At 38.7% G+C, this 23,828-nt stretch overlaps 1 protein-coding gene across 21 annotated transcripts in view; it reads left to right on the forward strand.

Annotated features, from left to right (window-relative positions):
• The window catches only part of LOC135986103 (poly(rC)-binding protein 3-like), a 525,102-nt gene that overhangs the window by 175,787 nt on the left and 325,487 nt on the right, over nucleotides 1–23,828 (forward strand). The gene's annotated exons all lie outside the window — the stretch shown is intronic.

Consider the following 23,828-nt stretch of genomic DNA (forward strand, 5'->3'; position numbering starts at 1 on the left):
AGTTTATAATCTGTAATAAACGCAATCCATGTTATGAGGTGTTGTACATTTGAGAACTTTTTCTAAGCTTAGTTCTGAATTTTTTGTCTACTGGACCAACTTCTATAAAATTGAGAGATTCCAAGTCAGGTAATTAATATGGAAAATAGACTGCTCTGCTACGAAATATGTCTCTGTAAAGGGTGTACATATAGAAGAAAGAGAAACCTTTTGCAATCTGATCCCTACATGTTTTAGAGAGGCACTGTATATGTTCATTTGAGCCCTTAACTTTAATTTAATTTGAACTGCATGCAGAAAAATCCTGTGAAAATTCCAGCAACTTCAAGGTATGATGCTAAATTTTGAGAGGACAGCTTAAGAGATGCCACTCTCTGAGGGTGTTTTGCAGTTTCAGTTTTGAATGTCACCATTTTGTGTTTGATTTTGGGAGTCTCCATGGAACCTCCAAGACTGTCACCTTTTTACTTTCCAGCTACCATCGTTTTCCTGTGGTTACCTTTTTGGTGGCATTGGCTATCTTGCTTGCTGCTATGAAGCAAAACAAAGCAGGTCAAGTGCTCCGCTCAGTTAACACTCTGCCATGTTGGTTCCTTCAATGTAGGATTTCCTCTTTAGCACTTGCCAGTGTGCTGTAGATTTCTACCATGCCCTCCTGTGGCTGCTTCTGTGGTTATGCTCACCTTGGACTTCCTTAATCTTTTTTTTGCCACAAATAACGCTGCAGCTTCTGTGAAATGGTTAGAAACTTGTCATAAGAACGTAAGAAACAGAAAATCATTCATCTTGATGCTGCTTTCTGCTGGCTTTGGTCGCTGTTCTGATTTCCCTGACTATCCTGAATTCCCTGGCTATCCCTGTTCCTGTTTTACTTGCAAAAGTTCCAAGGTTTTGCTTTTTGTCTAGTTCCTAATTTTCTCAAGTACTTCTTAAAGTAACACCTCAAGCATATAGACCAGGGGTGTCAAACTCATTTTCACTGGGGGCCACATCAGTCTCTCAGTTGCCTTCAAAGGGCTGAATGTAATTTTAGGACCGTATAAATGTAACTAGTCCCTGACAAACACTGTCCAAATGTGATCATGCACGTGTCCACTAATCCTAGTGGCTACTATCTTAGTGAATAATTTCAGGCACTCTGTTATAACAAAAATACGTAATGCAACCATCTGCCCTTCAAGACACTCAACAAGTGACATACTTTGGTCTTATTTGTGTTGGTGTAAATCCAGAATCCCTTTATATCCATTAGTGGCTTTAATATAGATTAACTCTGGTTTTTTTAAATGGAGTCATGATTGGGCCAGTTATGTGTTGGCTTTGCATCTCAGATGGTGTTACTAGGCTAACAGGGACTTCACAAATGCTGTTTTCTCAGGTGGGAGCACTCTGACCATATTTGCCTTATGAAGTTCAAAACTGACAATGTGCTGTAACCTTTAGGTAACAGCTGGCTGATCCTGCCTTTAGAAATATGATCCTGGCTTATGTACCTTGTGAAGTTGTGTTTTTAGCACATACATTAAATTTTGTCTTCAGCTATGTTCAGATAGGATTGTAGAGGAGTCACTTGGAGCAGTATTTAGCTTCATTCTTGAGATGACAGTGGGTATAATTTGAAGCAGAATTTAAGATGTACCACACTATTACTAAAACAGAAAAAAATATTTTAATATTTGTCATTTGAAATATTTAACACACTATCTGTGAACTTCAATATGATACCTCCTAACATATCACAGTTTTTCTTTTACATGTGTAAACAATAAAACAAAAATGATTGAAAAACCTGTTCAGATTTGAAAGATTAAATATCAGCAATTAACAACAGAGTGAATTATTAAAATCTTGCTTTTCAATGATAGAGCACATCATATGAAGAAGCTAATGTTTCTAATAGCTCTGCTGCTACTGCTATCAGGGAATCAATTGCAAAGAGAGGTGCTTATCTAGTTCTGCTCATGACATGAGGCCTCCTGAAGAGCACAGTTTTGCTGCTGTACAATCAAGATAAATGAAAATGGAGACTTGATTGGTAATGCTTGGGGTCTTAGGTCTTTGGGGAGAACATTGTTGTGATCTGTTTCTCTGTGGCTTACAAGGAAGGACCTGAGTCTACGTGGGGACAAGGGAAGAAAAAGCTTCCTGGGAGATACATTTGCTTCTGTGAATAGATTAACAGAATGGGTAATTAAAATTACTGAGTGTTAAGTAACTTAAGAACAGCCCATCTTTTCAGTTGGATATGCACTATTCTGAATGTACACTTATGTGGCTTTGACCCTGTATAGTCATTTCTATTAAAAACTTCTGTGTCAGCTTTTAGTATAGAACTTGTGAAGCTTCTGGAGAGGGAGCTAGTGGGAGAGTGTGAGACAGACAGTATTCACCCACCAGATGCAGGAACTATATATGTATTCTTGAGCTCCACCTACAGGCAAATTAATGCTGTGTGTAAGAATGGGTAGGTTTATGTGGGCACCATGCCCACCGCTAACGTTGCTTGCATATTTTCACAGCGTGGTTGTGTTAGAGTGGTGCTCTGGGGGTTGCTAGTCTCTGTTTCTCAGCATAGCCTTGAACATTGTGCTGATAACTTCATATTCCTGGCAGTGTTGCTGCTGGTATATTCAAGGCTATCTTGGATATCTGTGTCTGACTTTCTCTTGACTGATTTGCACAGAAAGCAGGTGCAGGTTGAGAACCTGCCTTGGACAGATCACTTCACTTTTTCCTGCCTATCTTGTATGCGAGCTGAAGATAATGTTGTTCAAATTGCTTTGAAAATTTAGGCACAAAGAGTGCTACACAAAAGCATCAGCAGTTTAAATGAATAACGCTACTTGATGATGGGGGTGGAGACAGAGGTCTAACGTCCAGGTGGACTGTGTCCAACTAAGATTATGAGCCTCTAAATTTAGAGGAACTGCCTTTCGGGAGGGGCACTGCTCTCCTTTCTAAACTGTATGGGGGTTCTTAGACACAGTCTAAAAGTCTCAAAATGTGGTCAGACTGTAACTTCCCAACCTCCTGTAAAATCTCCCCCCTTTACATCCTTTTAAACAAGTTTCCTTTCTCTTCTCTCTTTCCAGCATGTACATGTATACCTAGCAGTAATTAGACAAGGCGGGAAGGGAAAGTTCAAGCTTTTACCACTGTCATTTTCTCAGGCTGGTATAAAGAACCCCCAGGGTGTATTTTATGCCTTCTGATGCCGAGTTGCCTACTGAGGAGGTTGGTAAGAGTGATTCCTCTGCTGTGGGCACCCCCATGCCCCTGGAGAAAGGATGGGTTAGCAATTCCTTCTTCTCAAAGTCACTAGATGATGTTACTCCTCAAGGTGATAGAGGCAGGGTAGGAGAAAAGAGGGGTTATCCCTGGGGTTGTCTGCTCACTAACTGCATCAGCTGCTGTGCTTTCATTTGAGCAGAAGTTGAATTACCATTCTAGGACTTCTGAGTTTTATCACCTTTTTCTGCCCCCCCTTTTTTCCCCTCCCCCAAGATGGTACTTCACACCTTGCCTTTGTCTTTTGCCCCAGTGCTTTAAGGATTAAGCTGAGTGAAATGACCCCAGATCTAAGAATCTGGAGGGAGATTTAACTTGTATTGTTGGGATCTTCTGTTAAAGATGCTGGAAATACCATAATTTTGACTTTTTTTTTTAATTGCCTCAGATTTATTTACTTGCTATAAAACGTATGCTTAATATAGACTGCTGTACTGTTAATCAGCAGCAAACACACTAAGCCAATGTGGACCATGTGTGCAGAGAAAAATCAAATGGATGAAGACATAATCAGAGCTATTCTTCTGCTCAGAGTGAATATTAGCAACAGTGTTTTATGATAAACTATAATTGAGGAGATTAACTTACTGGGAAAAATCATCTTCCTTGACAAATGGGCACATGTTGCTGTTTCATCAGGTGCTGACAGAAGCAATATTAGCTAGTTTTCAGTAAGCCTGCCTGCATGTGTGTCTCTAAAAGGGTATTTTATGATTCAAAAGAATATTTTTGTGTGTTTCAGATTCCAATTTGTCTTCCCCATTTGCTTTCTTTTCTTAGAGAGTTAAACAGGTTCCATCTCTAGCTCTATTCACATTTTTGCAGCTACAATCATAGCCTGTATACATATTTATCTGTACTCATACATATTTAGCTAAATGTGCTTTGCCAATTGCAATATTATCACAAGCTTTTATGTGAAGGTAAGCCTGATTTTTTTGGTCCAAATTCATATGTAGATTGTCTTTTATTTTTGTATATCTGAATCTGGGTAATTCTGTTGGCATCAGTGGCAATGCATCTCAGTTTCACAGTTGAAATAGAAGCAGAGTGTGGCTCTTAATCTGTTTTCTTGTTCTGTTGCATTTGGAATAGAGCAAAGAACTTTAGTCTAGACTGTGGCATTACAATGCAAATGTTAATTAAAAAAAAAAAAAAAATAGAAAAATCGACCCCAAACCAAAAAACCCCCACACCTTTTGTTATCGAGAGTTGAAATAAGGCAGCACTAGAAAGCATTGCTTTCACGTAGGATTATACAGAAGAAAAATTATCTGTGTGATTTTGGAGGTTTTTTGATTTTTCTAGTGGAATCTGCTCTGTGCATGGAAATGAAATTGATATAGCAACAACGGAAGCAGGAACTGACCACTATGAATTCATGTAATATCAGAAAGAAAACAAACAGAAAAGAATGTGCAGTTGATGGATGCAAAGATGGAAATGGGTGAGATCCTTGTTCCATAAAAGAAATCGTAGTAACTTTATTTTGGTTGTGGTGATTCATCTCTCTTCAGAAGTTTCTCAACAACAACAACTGTTGCAATTTGTGTTTGAAACTCATATGCTCCTGCTGAAGCTGGGTTTGAATCAGCATGGAATTTGGCTTATCAGACTGTGTCGGGGAAGCCAGCAGTTTTTGTCATGCCAGATTGCATCTGGATTAAAAACTAAAGAAAACTATAGTGACACATTGTGAAAAGAAAAAGACAAGCTTTATTGGCTTCAGTGAAATCTCATAATCAGATAAATGTTTCATACTTTGGTTATTATCATTATTTAAGCAGTAGTTATATTCATTAAACGTGAGCTTTAAAGTTAATGTTGTCAGAGATTTCAAGTAGTAGAGATGTACATGTAAGTCACTTTTCATTTTGAGGTATCTTCTGATCCTCATAAGAATTTATTACGCTTTTTGATGTGTTTTTATGAAAATCAGGATGGAGAAAGAGACTATTTTGTCCAGAAGCCACAAACACAAAACAGTTTTATTTGTGATCACGTCTTAGGAGGACATCAACGCAGTGTCTTAACCCAGTATGGTTTTACTGAGCAGTTGTTTATTTATCTTTCTCTTACGAAAAACTGAATGTTCTTTAAGTGTACATTAGTAGTCTGGATAGAAAATTAGTAAGTAAAAGTTCATATTGTTACAGGAGGTTGAGTTGGATGAAATTTTTTCTCTTTCCTGATAGGACTCTGACCAGCAGACTTGTAACACTTTCTTGACAAGGATAAAGGGCACCTCAGTCCTGCAAATTGAATACTAACTTAGAAACTGGATGGTTGCAAATATCCTCTCCTGAACATTTGTCAAAAGCATAGCTGTGGAAATTAGCTATTTCTAGCTAATCGTAGCTAGATCATAAAGAATGTCAGTTTGATGGGGATGAGGGAAGAAAGGGGCAGGAATGGGACTGTCAAAGTTACTTTTGAGAATGGTGTCTGGCAAAAAAAGCAATTAGGGTTATTTGGACAGCTTGCCCAGGACAATGTATTTTTAGCCTTTATCATTAATGGAAGGAGTAGCTGCCTATACTAGATGTGGTTTTATGTAAAGTTTTCAGGATTATGCTACAAAAAATACAGGACGTGTTTCAGCAGGCTGTTGTAAATTTTAAAACTGAATGTGTAATTCTAGTCTAATAAGTAGGTGGGTTATTCATAACAATACTTAAGTATTTATTAATATTAAAAAAAGTGGCACATCAGTTTGCATTTTGTGTTAAATCTGACTTTAGCACTGCCAGTGCTATGTGCACTGGAGGGCTGAGGGCTGAGATGTTTTCACTCTAAGAAAGCAGTATCAGAGTTGCACAGGTCTTGCAGATATGAGAAAAGACAGAGCAGGAAAAATAAAAACTTAGTGTTATGAAATCTCAGAGGTTTGCCCCAGTTTTACGAAAAAAAGCCAAGTGAGATGGCCAAGTCCCAGAGTATCCCACCACCGCAGTTAATATGTCATTGGTTGATGACAGTGATGCTGATGTGGATGCCCATATGAAGAACTCCTAGGCTTAATGTGCAGATGAAACTATGGAAATTGTGTTCTGTGAAAACTGCTGGGAAGACCAGATTAAACAATTGCCTTATACTAGAGTTTTTGAAAAAGACCTGTTGGTGGAGGTGGAACAACAGCTCATACAGTGTAGAATGATCTGGGATGCTGGAGGAAGGAGGTTTCCCTCAACTTCCTTAGCTCCAACTGATTCCAGAGCACAGCTGGCCTATCTGAGTGCATGTAGGTTCCTCTCAGAGTTAAAGGGTTTGCTCTGCTACTTTTTTGTAATTCTGAAGCTCTTCCGAGGCTTTCCATAAATGACAGTAGGGTTCATCAGGCTCTTACTTGATTCTTCAGAAAAATGGTCACTATTGGTATGCATGAGGATCTCAGATTGCCTCCCACTAACACAACACCTTGCTGTAATGATTTGAGGTAAACACAGATTGTCATCTAACATCAACACAGATACAAGGCTTGAGATTTTTGTTCTTTTTTCAGATGAGTTTAACATGCCCTATCCTTTTTCCTTTGCAGTCAGGGTTGATCTTCTGCCGCTTTCCCAGTAATCAGACGTTACTGTGGTCACAGAGTGTGCAGGCTCACCTTGGGTTAAACTATTTCCTACATTCAGATTTTGTGCAGACTGGATTTAAATTCAACAGTGTTTGCTTAGGATTCAGTGCTCAGCACCTTGTATTAGACAAGAAGCAGCCCTGCATTTAAATTATTTAGTCTTTAGAACTGATGAAAATTGTCAATCACTTTCTAGCATGTTTAACTTATCCTAAAGGATGCTTACAGGTGCAAAAAATCACATCCAGTTGCATTTATAGATCATTTGGCTTATTTTGTCACTGAGTGACTGTCCTCCTTGCCTTCTGATGTATTTTTGTGCTGCCTTGCAGATAGTGGATAGAAATCAGTCTTGGGGTATTAAAATAACAAATTATATTATCTTCAAATTGACCAGACTGACAACAAAAAAAATAGCACGGAGGCACACAAGTCTTATGCCCTGACATTAAAATACAATAGCTGGCTCGTCCTGCCTAATACAGGAGAAACAGTACTGTGGCAGGTTATTCAGTTAATACCGTGAAGTTGGTAAGTATTACAATTATTTCTGATATTTATTTTCTGTCCATGTATGAGGAGGTGATGTTAATTATGAAGTGACAACAGGGCTGAAGCGGGGGGAAATCTTGCAAGGTGTGTACAATAGACCTGAAAGGGGCATCTGCCTTTCCCATCCCACAGTGTAAAAATGCTTCCAGCCCTCATCAGGATAACAGTTGGAGCCTCCCAGTGTTTGATTCAAATAAATAAGTAAAAGGTTTGCAGGATCCTCCCAGGACCAGCCTTTTCAGAAGTCACCCTGGGCCGCAAGGCCAGGGCCTGTTTGGAGTGGGAGAGGGACGCAAGGGCAGCCACCTGCAGCTGCGTGCCTCAGGTTTCCAGGGGGCATAAGGGACAAGGGTAAGGGACAGTGGAGAACAAGGCCGCATGAGGCCCCAGGTCAGCACCTCAAGGGTGTCTAGGGCACGAGGAAGGTGTAGGTTGCCGGAGGCAGTGCTGCTTCTGAAACAGAGGTTGGTCTGTTGGGGCTGGAGGCTGACAGGTGCCATGTTTGCCAGCCTGGGGCTCAGCAGAGCAGAAGGGGCTGGCAAACATTAGCATGGTTTCATTTGGAAACTTCCAGCCTGCTCTGGTGTTTGCGGGAACAGTTTGGTCAGGGCAGCCCTGTTTCTTCCTCCAAAGGGAAGCCCCATTTGGCATGGCAACCAAACAGCGGGGGGAGAGGTTTGTGCTCCTGCACTTGTTCTGGGGTTGCTGCTACTTCAGCCAGAAGAACCAGCCCCAGAGAAGGGACTGGTAGACTGAAAATCATGTTCATTCATTACACATTTACCCTCCTGCAGGCAAAGATCATCAATCAAAGGAAAAGGCTGTCTTTATGCCATGTCCCAGTCCTGAAACTAGATGGACTGAAGACATTTGGTGGTCTCCATACAGCAACATCCTTTACTAGAAAGATGCTTGGAAGAAGAGTCATGGTTGAAGTATCACTATTGAGAAGTGATTTCTTGAGCCAACACTTTGAAAATCTTTAAGTGAAAAACCATCTAAGTGAAACTGCCATATCCCATGCCACTCAGAGGGACAGTAGATTCATACAGTTTCATGCTGAAGTGCTTTTACTGAGCTGGCGGTTCCTTTGGCCTTCCATGGTGACAGGAAGTTCTGTGAGAACCTCTTTATGGACTTTGGGGGAAAAAAAAAAGAATGAGGAGGTAGAAATACCAGCCTCTGACCAGACCTACATGCATATATGTCCAGAAGGACAGTAGAGAGAATACATCATCTTTTTTCATATCTAGTAGCAGCTTTCCCTAGTGCTACTGACCAAGGGACTGAAATTCCATGCTATGCATTTGGATTTTTTTACATCCTGCAGGTCTCTGTACCTTTTTACTTTTTACTTCTTGTGAATCTGGATCGCTTTGTTTTGAAATATCATCTTCTGCCTGACTCAGCAGCTATCTGCATGGTAAATTTGAGGGACAGGTGAGGGGACTGCTTTTTATCTGGCAAAAATTTAATGAGGTATGCATTTCTCTCAACTCTTAGTGGGAATAAAACTTTCTTTGTAAAAACCTCTGAGAAATTTATCCAACCGAGAGTTGTTGGATTTATGCAGGCTTTTTTACTCATTTGCTGGCTTAAAAGAAATTCAGGCCTAGCAGTCAGGTATCCCACATAGATGTGCGATACATCCTAGAGGACTATGAAGCCAATGAATAGTTAGTTATTTATAGTGCCAGGCATCTTATCCATGATACAAAATAATCATAATTTTTAATGCTTTCAGAAACTGACATATAAGGCACCTCTGCAGAATCAAAGCATCCACATAAAAAATAAGTTGCCAAGCACTTTTAGATCTCTATTTTCTTGGTTTATCATAAATAGTTTGAAATACTTATTTTCTGTTTTATAGCTCTATTTATTATGTTTATAAATGAAGGATTATAAATTTGTAACTTGAATGTAAGATTGTGGTTTCCTCATTGACATTCGGTCCTAAAATATTTTTTGATGATTTTGAATTTTATCAGGTAAAAGTAAGGAAAGGAATATGGTATTGAATATTCAAAACTAAATGTAGTGTGATGTCTTGGGGGAAATAGCTTACACTGCGTATACCTGACTATTTCTCTGAGGTATCACTGTGTTACCCACATCAGCCTTCGCACAAATGTGTATACCAGGGCAAGGTTTAGAAGAACCGGACTTGTAAGGAAGCAATGCACAGTTATAAGTTGAAGCCTTGGATGTAACCTGAAAAGTGCTGCAGTGTCTCCCTTGAGACCTGAAGATACAGCGATGTCTTGGGGAAGGTACGTATGTGTTTGCAAGCTGTTTTGGTGTTAGAGCAGGTGTGTCAGGATGATGGGCTGTGTAACTAAAATGGTCTTAATGCTTGCTGATTTGGGATACGTGCAGCAGTTCACTGAGGTCACTTCAATAAAGGGTAGCGTTTTAACCCTCATTATCCATGATTAATTGATGAATATAGAGGTGTGAGTTTCTTCCTGTGCCTGGATTGATTAGCCCCGTCATCACCGCAAGGCAGTAACTGGTCTTTTCATTTTTAAGGAGGTCCAAAACTAATCTGTTTCACTGACACATGGCCAAAATGCAGACCTGGATTAGAGTGAAAAAACAACTTTCGTGTATCCCTGATTGCCTTGCAGTCAGTTTTCCTGGGAAATAGGAATGGGAAGCTTGGTCTGCACAAGTACTGAGAAACCACATATACCTACTACAGGCATTTGTCTGCTCAGCATATACTTACCCTCCTGCTCACCTGCAGGGGAAAAAAGTCTTGGTGAAAAGATGCATGTGCAGAGATATTCCAGCACAATCCAGCTCCAGGAGCATTAGCATGGAGTGGTATTAGCTGGGGCAGACTGGGGCTGTAGTCTGGTTGCTCCCTGTAAGGTAGTTGGGGTTTGCTGGCAGGGCTCTGCAGCTCATGCTCAGATCTGCTGCGGTGGCTGTGTGGTTACCAGTACCCAAGTTAGCATATTCAGAGAGGGCTTCAGTCACACTTTTGGGGTATAGTCAAACCTCTTAGACATTTGTAAAGGTGTGTGTGCCTTTGCATACGTGTATGAGCAATTTGCTGCAGATGAAATACAGATGGACTTGTAATAAAAGATATTGCATCCCAAGATACAAACTTTTCTGAATTTGTCCCAGAGGCATGCTCACTATCTCTGTCCAGGGGTTTATTAATGACAGAGATATTTATGGTGCCTTGATTCTCCATTGTTGCACAGGGGAGTGAGTGATATTTTCAGGACTAAAACGTTAAATCGTATTGAACATTGTAATTTGCACAAATGCTAATCTTCTGCAACTCAGTTGTGCTGTGATGACTCACATTTTAGTTGTTGCTGCTTAGCTGACTGCAAAATGTTACAGTAATACCATGTCATTTACTAATACGATAATTTGGGAAGTATGCAGCTCTAAGACTTAATTCTTACAGTTTCCTGTTTTCTTATATCTGAAGAATGGTATTTCACAATGCATCTAGGAACAATTTAAGCCCCCTGTCTTACAGGAATTGGGTTTTTGTTTGCTCAATCACACCAGTTTTCTCCTTGTAGTTGAATTTTTTTGAACTAAGGTAAATTACAAATATTTCCTATTTTCCTTTCCTTTTGTTAAGACAATGGAAAACCTGTGACAAAAGACTTGGCTTTTCTGGGAAATGTACTTAGTGCCATGTGTGCATTCAAGGAGACTTAAAGTATTTTGCCTTCTACAATACAGATGTAGTAATGAAACTTCAAAGAACAAAATAATTGTCTCCCTTTTTTTGTTTGCCTGAAGTATTTGTATTTCCAAACTGAGAACAAAAATACATGCAGCTGAAGAGTGGCATAGTCCTTCAGAAAAATTAGTCTGTTTACAATTTTGCATATCCTAGGGTATTTTTGGAAGTTCATCAAATAATTTATTATCTGCTTGAGGGAACTAACTTGGGCTAGTTAAGACATTTTTAGTGTTATTTTTCTCAGTTGAGTTTTCAATTAATTCCCTTCTCTCTCTCCCCCAAAAGCATGCTACTTCAGGATATTTAGAAAAAAAAAAAATCAGATGACCAAAGGTATAATCATCTTTTTTTCTTTTTTTTTTCCCCCTCCCCCCCCCTCAAGATGCAAACTGAAATACTTGTTTCAAAATACTACTGCCATGTCCCCTGTCAATTGCAGCTTGACTCTGGCTTCTGTTGGCTTCTATACTCCCCTACAGACTCTGATCTATAAATGGGCTTGCCGTCCCTAGACCACACTGTAGCAAGGTACCCTGTGTTTGCTCCTGTGCTGGTTTTGGCTGAGATAGAGTTAATTTTCTTCAGAGTAGCTAGTATGAGGATATGTTTTGGGTTTGTAGTGAAAACAGTGTTAACACAGGGATGTTTTAGATATTGCTGAGTAGGGCTTACACAGAGTCAAGGGCTTTTATGCCTCTCACACCACCCCACCAGAGAGTAGGCTAGAAGTGCACAAGAAGTTGGGAGGGGACACAGCCAGGATAGCTGACCCCAACTGACTAGTATTGAAGTGTGCAAATGGTTTAAAAGGTTTGGGGCTGAAGTCATTCAGAATAGTATCCTATATTTTGCTTGCCATGTCTTGAAGAATATAAGTAGGCATAGTGGGGGTTTTTTGTGGTTTAATAGGAATCACTAGGAAAGATAAGCTAATTAGAACTTAAACTTCTTAGAACAGTGATTTGAATTCACATGAGATCAGGGAAACCTTTATGTGTTTATTTTTTAAGTACAAAATATTTAAATTGAAAACTTGGGGAAAAATGAGCAGACTTCTGAAAACCTGGAAACACAGGAAAACAGTAGTATTTTTTTTTCCTCTAAGACCAATAACATTACATAATAAAAAGGCAATGTTTGTTGATTTGAGGCAGAACTATGCAGATTCCCAATGGTTATTTTTAAATGCCTAAACTGGAATGCCTACAACAGACAGATTTAACTGTTTCAGATTTTACTATGCATGTTTCACACAGTGTTCATTCTGATGACTCCTATTCCAATTAACATCTTCATTTTTTTGTTTAATGAATAATATATTACTCTAGAGTTCTACTTAGCAAGACACAGAACATAAGCTCTGGCTTGTTGAGTGAACCTTGCAAACTCAGACCTATCCCAGTAGTATCAGCCATGTTATTTGGTTTACCTTCAGCTAAGCATGTTTTTGAGGTTTTAATGGAAACCTGCCAGAAACTGTTGACTAGGAAAAGAAGTGCATTTCTTCAACATCTCCCATCTCAGTACCTTATTTATAGTTAGATCTTTGTGTTTCTGCTGAAAGGGGCTGTTTTGAGGTTTATGGAATGTGACTTGACAACAGAAAAAAAAAAAGCCAAAACACCACTCAACAACCTAAAGTGTGCTATTGTGAGGTTAAATAAAATCTTGAAATCCCTTCAGGAGTACTGTCAGAAAACAGTTCAGTGGCTTGGTGTTACAAACCCAGCTGTTATTGCAGTGCCCTCATTGCTCTGCAGCCATGGTGGGTTATGACCTTACTAGTGACTAATGTGTGATTTATTCATCAGCAAAAACATTGTGAAGTGTACACAGTTTTTTGGAAACCACTATTTAAAATCAAACACTTTTAACTTTGGAAAGTCTTGTAGGTGTTTAAAGTTGCATCAAAAAGACTAGTAATTTTTGTCACTGAAATTGTAGGTCAAAACCTCAGTGATAACAATTTTCAAACGGAATAAGGGTCAAATTTCACCTAACTTTCACAAGCATGTCTATGATACCTGAAAATTATTTGTGAAACTTTCTGTTCTAGGAGATATCTTTTTGACTTCAACTTGCTGGTGCAACTGCATAGTTCTGGGAGACAATTTATAGAGCTGTAGTCCTTAGGTTTTAAAAGCTTCCTGATTTTCTTTTGGTTTATGATACTAGCCAATGTAAATAGAGGCTACAGGATAGATGGGACATAAGAGGGGACAGAACTAATTTTAAATAAAGTTAATTTTATTTCAACATAAGAACTATCAGTAATTACTGTTACTAAAGACTTCATAAATCAGATTAGGAAAAAAGTGAATAAGAGCCCTCTGTATATAAAGAATATGGTCTTGTAAACTGAGGAGAGAAACATCCTTGGATTTTATCTAAAGTCCTGTTTCACTTAAAGATGTCACATCTATAACATATTACAGAATATTTTAAAAGCTTTGCATTGGTTTTGCCCTTGAAGTGTAAGGTAGAAAGATTTTATGTATTATTAACATTTTACAGGGAATTATCTTTCCCATTTGATGTTGCAGGCTCTCTTTCAAGGAAAATCTGTACTGAAGTATCCTGATAAGTTTTCTTTCCCTATTGTCTTTTCAGCAGCACAATGCAGATTTTGGAGCCAAATGAAATTAAAAGTAATAATGCTTTAAACCATCTTTGTTTTCCTGATGTAGAGATGCCTTGAGTGCAGAAAAGGACTCTAGGGTCAACTGTCCAGCTCTGGACACCTCTGCAAATTGTAGTAGTCTTTCTGGAACCACCCTTTATAGCTTTGAGCAAGCTACAGTCTTCACGGTGCTGAGTGCTGTGGCCCTCTCCATATGCTGGTGCTTGTAGCAGCATCTGCACAGGGCAGCTTGTTAGTCGTCTTTCAAAGTTTCTGGGAAAGGGAAATTTTTTCCTTTTAACCTAAGACTTTTAGACTGTCTTTGCAACACTTAGGCTTGCTTAATGTCTAGTGTCTTTTTCTCAAAGAACTTCTGTAGCAGGTTTTTTTGAATACTGGTTCATTAACAGCTGTATTTTCAGATGTCTTCAGCTCCCCACAGTAAACATGAAATGTCTTTGCTTAGGGCTGAATTTTCTGTCCTCGGTTTCTTGGCTTTTGTTCTCTTCTGGGCCAGTCTCAGGTTAAATGAAGATCAAAACCACAATGTTTGATGATGGGATGGGGGGGACTGGTTTGCTTTGTGGATAGGTACAAAAGAGAGCTCTTATTCTTAAAAGTTTCAGTATTGGTTTGGATTATGCTGTCACTTTTTTGGTGAAAAAAAGAAATCTAGCGTCTGTTCAATAGCTAAAGACCTACTCTTTTTTTGAATACCACTGGTGTGACTCTTAAGGCAGCATACAGGTTACAGCACCTTCATTTTTTAGTCCAAGATACAAGGTTTTATGGTAACAGTGCTAGATTTTCTTAATCTTTTTGTTCTTCCTAGAATACATTTATTTTGGAAAGGACAGTAAGAAATTTCTGACTTTGTATAGATCTTGTTTCCAAATTTTATATCTTGTTGAAGGTTCTTAATAATTATTGAAACAGGAGATATGGGAGTGACAAGAATATTCCATCAGGAAACATCCTGATATATAAACATTTATGAGATATATAGAACTCTGTTTTTAGAATTTGTGTGTTAATGTAAATGTGGTTGATTTATGTTTCAAAATAGAATTAAGCTGCTACATGAAGAATAGCAAAATAGCAGGTTTTTAGGGGATTCAGAATCCCCTTAAGCCAAGCTATTAAAAAAAAGACTAAACAGACTTGTATTTAGAATTTTGAACCGTACCATAACTGTGCTACGTTATCCTGGATCACCAATTCCCATGCAGTAGTTCCCCTCAAGACACAGAAATCCTATCCTGTTTTGTTATAAACTAATGGAGTCTGACCTCATCAGACCATTGCACTTCATATTTTCTTTCTGTGAATGTTCATAGTGAAGATATCTGAGTACATGTCAGACACTCAGGAAGAAACTTTTTTTCCCATTCTTCCCACTTTCCTCCTGAAAATAAGGGACTCGGATCTGGAGCAGCCGTGTGGGTGCAGTTGTAGTTTTGGAATGGGAGAATGTTCTCCAGTTTCGGTTCCAGGGATATTTGTGGTGTTCTCACACCATTAAGGATGAGAAAAAGTGCACATCCCTGTTCTTGCTAATCTGTTAATGGTGTGGGATCGTGCTCCCTCAAGGTGATGATGCTTTGGGGCAGGGTAGGAGGCTGTGCTGCCCACAGCAGGTAAGAGGGACCCAGCTCTGTGCCAAGGTAGCCCCCATCTGACAGATGTTCAAATAGATGTGGATGTGAACAAACTTCTTCCAGGACCAGCTCTGGAGTGGAAGCAGCGTAATCCCTGTCATGTAGTGTGAAGCCAGAGGGAATAAACTCACCCAGGATCCAAAGTGGCTGCATGCACATCCACAGCAGGGGTGTCTGTGCTGTACTTCTTTTCAAAAGTCAGTATGGGCATAATGAAGTGGCTTTGTATGGAGATAGCAGTGGTCCTCAACCACCTGTGCTCACCTTAGCTGATTGGACCCAGCCTCATTCCTCAAGAGCTACTTCAGTACATGAGGCACCATGCACTCTAGTGCTGCTGTTTCTTGATGTTTTTTTCATTTGTGGAATGAGTTGTGCTGTAGATATGTGGGACATCTCAGTTCCTGGGCAAAAACCAGGCTGGACCCCATAGTGGTTGTTAGATCAGATGCATCACAGTGGGGAGAAGGGGGAAAGAAAGAGACAGAGAGAAGAGGGGGGGGGGGGGGGGGGGCGGAAAAGGTGGGGGGAAGCATGTTGTTTCAGATGAGGGAGTCCTGCTAAAACATCCAAGCAAAACCCATCACTACAGGCTGGGAAACTTTTGGTAGGAGGGGGCAGAGCTAAAAATTGTATCAGTATCATGAAAAAAAAAAAAAATCAGATGAATGCTTTCAGCAGACTGTTGAATACATATGAGAATTTAAAGACTTCTGGAAAGTAACAGGCAGTTAAGGCAAATGCCTCTTTTTAGATTATCTTAAACTTGTAGAACTGGAAACTTCCCCGGTTGACAGCCCAGAGGAATATTGATAGGCCCAGGAGGGGAGCTCTGCCTGTCTTAACTGTGACAAAATCTTTGAAAGGAGACACAGGAACAACATCAGCATTTTCAGAAAGGAGAGCAACACTCTGGAGTCCCGAAAATGTTTCTGAAAACTTCCCAGTGGAGGAGGTATGAGGAGTTTAAAGAGGCCATGTGAATTCACAGAAGGGAACTAGGTTGTCCTTTCTCCTTTTCTGTAAGGTGGGGAGTTACCTGTGGGAAACCATTTTCCCAGTAAGCTGACAAACTACTTTAGGAGGTGAATAATTAACATGAGGTAAGAGAGCAGCATCCAATGATGGGGTCAGTTCCAGCCAGAAGACAGCACTTCCCTACAAAGGGCTGAAGACCCTTTTAGGGACAGGGTCCTGATATATGGCTGTTGGCATTTTGGGCTCTTGTATTAACTGCCACATAACCCAAGATCTGATTGTGTAGGTGAAGCTTGAAATTTGTCCTAAGAACAATTGTTTCCCTGTGAAGTAATTATGCTCACTCAGAGCTCTGAAAGCATGGCCAAAGAACGGCAATTGTTAGTGCTTCGGAGATGAGAAAGAGACTTTTTTTGGTAATAGGTAATGGAAGTAAAATATGCCATTGTGGAAAACGGAGATCTTGGAATGTTAGTGTTGAAAAGCTTGGAGGCTTCTTGCAGAAGAATCCCATGTGGAAAGCCCAACTGATCCTGATATCAGTACTACACCCAGGAATTCAAGCTTTGGAATCAGCTATGTATTTCACATGTGAAACAAAAAAGTCATTTTTCTGTTCAGTTTCACGTTCTATAGTATTTAAACACATCGCTGCATGACATGCACAATCAAAATGTGTGTGACCAATCGCTGAAATGTGTATTTTTGTGCCTTAAACTATGCTCATAACATTGTCACTGGGTAATGAAACCATTTTTTTCAAGGAAAGAAAGGATTGTGGGTAGACAGGAGCCGAGGGAATGGTATTTTCAGCAGGTACGAACATATCTTTTACATATATCTGTGTACTTTATAAAAAGACATGAATGCTTGAATGTTAAATTCTTGATGTGGACTTGTAGTGTTTGATCAAGGGATGTATATTGGTTACTTGCAATAAAGTATTACTTTCCAGCTATCAGCAAGGAGAGAGCAAAATCTAACAAAATCTAATATTAGAGGAGTGACTCCTCTTCTGCATTTACTTGATCTTTGTTCATTTCCATTTCTTTCAATAAATGCTTTAGCTTGTTCTGTTAAAATGGTTCTCATGGATTTTATTTTTTCTTTTTTCACATTCCATTATGAATTCAAATACATAGTGGCATCTACAGGCTCTTGACAGAATCAAATTAAGGCATACCATGCTTGATGGACCTGTAAACAAAGAGTTCTACTTTGACCACTGTTTCAATCAATGAATATCCATCAAATAATAAGGCAAGAAAAAATAATGATTTTTTTCCTTCGGTTGTGCTGGATTGTCTGAGGGATAGGGATTGGAAAATGTATCTGAAATATTTTTATATTCAAAAAAGAACCACAACCTATTGCACAAAGTCCTGGTGCATGACTGTTCAAGGAAAGGAGAAGTGAAAACTTTATTCTCATGCACTGATGTGCTTTTTTTTTTTTTCTTAAATAGAGATTTTTGTGATAAAGCTGTTGAAGCATGAATATTTTACCTTCTTTATAATACTTTGTGAAGAAAGCTAATATAATTTACGTAAAATTTTGTTATGATTGAGTACTTTTTCAAATATTGATTGAGCTGGAAGTCAAAATAACTAACAGCTGTTTCTCAGCAATACTGTTGCTGGGTGTGCAACCACATATAACTGTGCGAAGCCTTTCAGTTGTTCATTTTTCCCATATTCTAGGAAAAAGTAGTAAATTATGGGAGGCTTTTATTGCTCAGACTTCATATAAGCTTCTGCAAATTCAGGGCTTGAAATGCATATAATTTGGCATAGCAAAAAAGTACATTTTCCTGGATTTCTGTAAGTGCAAAAGGAAAACAGTATTTCTTTTTTTTTTTTTTTTTAATTTTAAATGGAAGAGACAACCAAAAACTTGCTGCACCTGGTAGCAGTGCCTGTGGAAGTAACAATTAATCCGTACATGTGCAGTAAGCCAAGATCTGTTTGAAGTGTTTGGTATGTCTAGCATCTACAGAGTGGCAGGATTTATATTTCTCCACAAAAAGTCTGATATCTAATTAATATTCTTTCTATGCTTCCTTCTCATCTATTGTAGATTTACAACTCAGAGTAGTGGGAAGTGGCCTTTTTTAATAGTAAGGCCGATAAGACTCATTCTTTCCTCTTAAATTTGACATACTTATGTGTCTGCTTTTTGTTTCTACCTCTTTTTTTTTTTCCATTTGAATGAAAACACACTATTGTTTAATCATTCTTGCTTACAAACACTTTTTTTTTTGAAGCCATGACTAGTTATTAATACCACTTCTCCAGAGAGAATAATAAATATATAAGCAAATAATAAAAAAAAATATGTCTTCTGAAGCAGTTTTTCTATAGCAGACATAATTTATTGTATTATGTGGATATTCTGAAAGTTCAAAGCAACATAAATTCACTCATTTTTAGAGCAGTCAAAGTATAGCAGTCAGGAAAACAGCCCTTAAAGAACAAGAACAAAACCCAAAACACCATAACAGTTATGACTTTACAGAAGTGTGAAGCAGAACTGAGTACAGATAGTTCTAGTGAAAAGCCTTTCAAAGGTGGTGTGGTACATGTGTGAATTCAAACTGACTCAAAATTTAAGATATAAACTGCTTTGTTGGGGTGGTTTTTGTTTGTTTTTTAATATTTATTTTTTCCTGAGCTGGTATCAAATTTTTGCCTGGATGGTTCTGCTTCCCCTGCCACTTTTAAACTTGCCCCAGCCCTACCTTTCCACAGCCAAACAAGAACTATCCTATCTCTGTTGTGTCCTATCTCTGCTGGTACCTAATTTTCTTCTTAAAAACAAGTCAGATGAGACCAGAGCAATGCCCATTTATTTTAATGCTGAAACACATGGGGTGTCATCACTTCATGCATCAGGCAGCTGCTTGTGAACAGTGGGGTCTTATGGAGCTGCTCCCAGATAACACACTCAAGGTATCTGAACTCGGTGGCATTTCTCTTTACTGCAGATATCACAGTGCTCACCCCCTGCCTCCCCTGCAATGAAATGGAGAAAGAAAAGATAAATAAACGAAAAGCTGAGGAGAACACTTGAATCCTTGGCATTTATTTGAAAATGCCAAAACATGTAGCCCTTATTTTTGCTGAGGAAATCTTTTAATTGTGGGAGAGCAAATCCCAGAGACTTGGAAACACAAAGGCAATTGAAAGGACTCTGAATTTTAGAAATATCTGATTTAACAAATGTAGCAATTTGAGGTGTATGTATATTCTCAGAGTTTCGCAGAAAGCATCTCTTCCATCAGCACTATCATTCCTATTGCTGTAATGAGCACCACTGCTCAAGGCAAGATGCACAGGCGCTCACCTTGCAAGACGCTGAGCACCTGGGGAGGAGGCTCCTAGAAATTCTGCTGGTTCTTTTAGCCAGGAAAGTACAGCAGCTGGAAATTAGGTCAGTGCCTCTGAGTAGGTTTGGGGATTTGGGAGCTGTGGGAGGTCTCTGAGCTGGGAGTGGAAATGGTGCTGTGGCCTTTGCTGTAACAGCATGTTGTTTTTCCCTGTGGAAAAGCAGTCCACAGGCTTCTTTGAAATGACCAAGAGGATCTGTGGTTGTGTGACACTGTGTGGGCTGACACTTGACTGCACCTTTTCCTGCATGGTCTTGGATGTTTAATTGAATTTATTTTTTGCTTGGATTTTGTTTAACAAGTTTACCTGGCTATAAGAGATGGTTTGCTAAATTTAAATAAAAGTTAATATTGGTGTGTTTTTCATTTATGTGATATTTCTTGCTGTGACAAACAGTTTTTCAAATACCTGACACTTTTTGATTCAACACAAAACAAACATTTGTATTAAGGTTATAGTTTGAAGAATTTTTACAAGAGATGGCATGTAAAAGTAGGTTGTTTCATAAATACTGGTGAAACATTTCCTCGAGATCAAAGAAACTAATACAGCTATTAGTTTAAAACAACTTCATAATTGTAATTACATGTTAATTTTTCATTTAGTTTTCAGTTCTGAAAGAGCATCTAAACCTAAGAAGTTCAGGTGTCTTTTCTATACTCATTGACTCTAGTAAGGGACTGTTTGGGAACTGATGTGCCATAGTGAAGTTAATTGACCTGAAAAGGTGTTTGCAGCAATTTCATTGGTAACATTGAAAAAATTAATCAGAGTTTTAAACCAGCTCCTCCCAATTTGGGAAGTTATCCAAGTTGTTAAAATAACAATAGCAGTAGATATTGGAAGATGACAATTTGAGTCATCAAGCACAGGGAGAGGCATCTTGCTGTACACACGCCTCTATGTGCAGGAGTTCTAAAGGTGTGTAAATGCTGGGACAGGCTGGGGTAGTTCAGAGACTGTGAAGCCCCCTTTTAAGGGCTCAACCACTAGCCACCTAATGACACAAAAACCTTGAAAGCATCATCATTTCAGATTGTCAAAATTCTCTGTGTTGATTTGGAGTAAAGCTCAACTGCAGGCTTTTAAAAGTCAACACAGACCAGCTCAAAGTCTATGCTTTTCAGGAGCCAAGAATCCAGGGATGACTGTAGCAGGCAGTTGTGTGCTGCCCTCCACTGATGGGGAGCTCGATGGGAGCACTTCTGATGGGTTTGTAGCACCAGAGCTTTGCTGATAGAAAGGCCGGTTGTTGTGGGTGTGAGGACTTGTGGACTAAAGAGAAGAAAATCCTGTGATGTGAAGTCTGCTTGAAGGGAAGGGAGGAGGAAGGCAGAGAGCTTTGTCACATTTAAAAACAATCATTTTATTGCTTTGGAAAGTATGCCCAGGAAATCATGTCAAAACTATTAAATATTGTCCCTATCAAGTCAAAAAGAAGTTTTATGGATGACTTTGGGACTTAAATTTCTGTGGCAGGAATTGCTATGTGTATATGTTGAGTGCCGGTGTATTAAATTGCTGATTAAAAGTTGGGTTAGTCATCAAATGATGGAACAGAGAGAAGAAATTTTGTTCTTTGAGGTGGGGGGGAAGAGGAGATTCTTCTGTAGGTATTTAACAGCATAATGGTGTGTTTGCTAATAAGATTCTTGCTAATTTTAGCGCAATTACAGCAAATGTTGTAGTATCCATGTAGGAGTAAGAACAATGCAAAGAACATTGCAAAGCAGACAACATTGGCAGGTAATCATTCTCATGGGAATTTTGAGTAGGCAATATATTAAGAAGCATTTGTCAACAAGAAACACCCGAAGAAACAGAATTCACAAACACCACGTATGATTTTGAACTAATTCTTTTTTATTTTATGGGGTTTTTTTCCCACTTCCTTTTATACACAGTACCTTTCTTTCCCCTTTTCTTTTTTGCGGGTTGACCACTTTCATTACTTACCTATTTCTGCTGAGGCTGGTAAGCTGGTTTGATGCATTCAGCAGTCAAAAGTGCAGTTCTGTGAGCGTTTGTGTTGGCTGAGTAAGCAAAATGAAAGAGGCTGACTGTGAAAGTGAAAAGGTGATTTATGCCAGCGTTATAGTGCTGTGCAGTAATAAAATACAGGGATTGTTGGACACACATTATATTGCACAATTATATTATTATAAACAATATAATTGGAGGCAGTTGAGCTTGAATGCAGCAGGCTGTTATTTAGCAATCATCTCTTTCAAGGCTCATTAAACACAGATTTATACACAAAATAAAAGCTTTGCTCTATAAAGGCTAAATATGTAGCGGCATTTATTCACCAAAATGTAATACATAGATCTAACGCTGTCAACATCTATAATGGATTTAGTCAGTGGTTGTAAAAGAAGTTGTTCGGTTGGTATGACAATACTGAGCCCTTTGCTTTTATATAAGATTTCTTTCTGTGATTTCATTTATATATCCATTTTGGAAGGCTAAAGACCCAGTACATACAGCTGTGATCTTGGATTTTGAAATCTTACAAGCAGGTACACTACGAATGGCCAAAGAGTTTTGAAAGGTAACAAAGATCTCTTAAAAATCATCAATATTTTGGCCGTATGTTAACCCTTCAAATTTTATAATTCTTAAATGAAGAAGGAGTTATGGGGAAGAAATTTAAAGAGCTGAAATATTTTATTGCTGGTACTCAAAGTCATTTAGGGTTTTGGTGTGGCTTTCTAACATATTTAATTTTATTACCTGAAGTAAAAAAAAGTTTTTATTTAAAAAAAATAAAGGGAGAAGAGGGAGAAAAAAAACCCCCAACAATCAAAAAAACCCCACAGAAGTAAGAATCTCTTAAGGTGGAGACATAACAACATATACAGTGATACAGTGGTACAGTCTGACTCAAACTTTTAATAGTTGACTGAATCATGGAGCAGTTTGGGTTGGAAGGGACCTTCAAAGGTCATCTACTTCAAATCCCAGAAATACAAGTGAGTAGGTGACAGAAGTTTGGAATATAAATGTATACATGTATAAAACCAAACTTTAGGTGCTTAAATATTTTTTGTTAGGCTTATTTGAGTATCTAGATCACTCATTGACTTGTAAATGGAGTTGTGAAACATCAGTATAAATAATCAAGAAACGTTCTTGAAGAAGAGCCTGCAGGCCTCATATCTGTGTACAGCCCAGCACTACAAAGCATCTGACGCACATGTGCTAGATAAACTTTATTTGTTTTCAATCTACATGTGAATTTTCAAATGCTTCATTTTAATGCTCTACCTGACGTGTTATTAGCTCCAGTCTAATTTTGTAATTCTGTGAAGTGTGTTTCATTTTCATTCCTTCTTTAAGTGATTCAGGGGAGCCTGATAGACACAGGGCTCCTGTGAGTTTTGTTGCGCCTCCAATTAAACAAATGGTCTGGCATGACGCAACCGCTGTTGCCATCTTACGGTATCTGGCCTAAGCAGTTTGTGGCTGTCAGCCTTTTGAGAAGTTAGCATGTTTTACATTGCTAACTTTCACTTTGCTACATCAGAAGTCTGTTAGCACAAGAATTGCAGTTTACCTATGTTTACCATACTGGAAAATGTTAATATGAGTTATTGCAGTTAAATGTTTTGAATGCCTGTGTAGTATTTTGATGTCAATGCCTTTAACAACTGTATCTCAGTTTTAGCCTTTGGTAACTGTGATGCAGAGCTCTATTTCAGAGTTGCTTTGCTTCCCTCGCTTCTGCCTTGTTTGCCTATTTACCCAAATGTGTTAACTCACAACGTTTCTTGGTCATGTTAGTGAATTAACAAGGTCTAGCTTCTTATAACACTGTTCTAAAAGATTTGTAAAACATTGCAATCTTTTCAAGGTTTGGAAATAAAGCATTCCCAAATGCAAACCATGAAATCCAAATGCTCTTTGGTAAAGATGCTTTCCTTTGTTTTCTTTTTATTTAAAAAAAAAAAAAAGTATTTTCTCAGTAACATAGGGACAGATGGTCTAGCAGTCTCCACTGGCCCCATCGTAAGAGTCTTACAACATTGCCACAATGGTTTGGCAGAGG

The sequence above is a fragment of the Caloenas nicobarica genome, chromosome 2 (assembly GCF_036013445.1).
Source record: "Caloenas nicobarica isolate bCalNic1 chromosome 2, bCalNic1.hap1, whole genome shotgun sequence".
Lineage (NCBI taxonomy): Eukaryota > Metazoa > Chordata > Aves > Columbiformes > Columbidae > Caloenas > Caloenas nicobarica.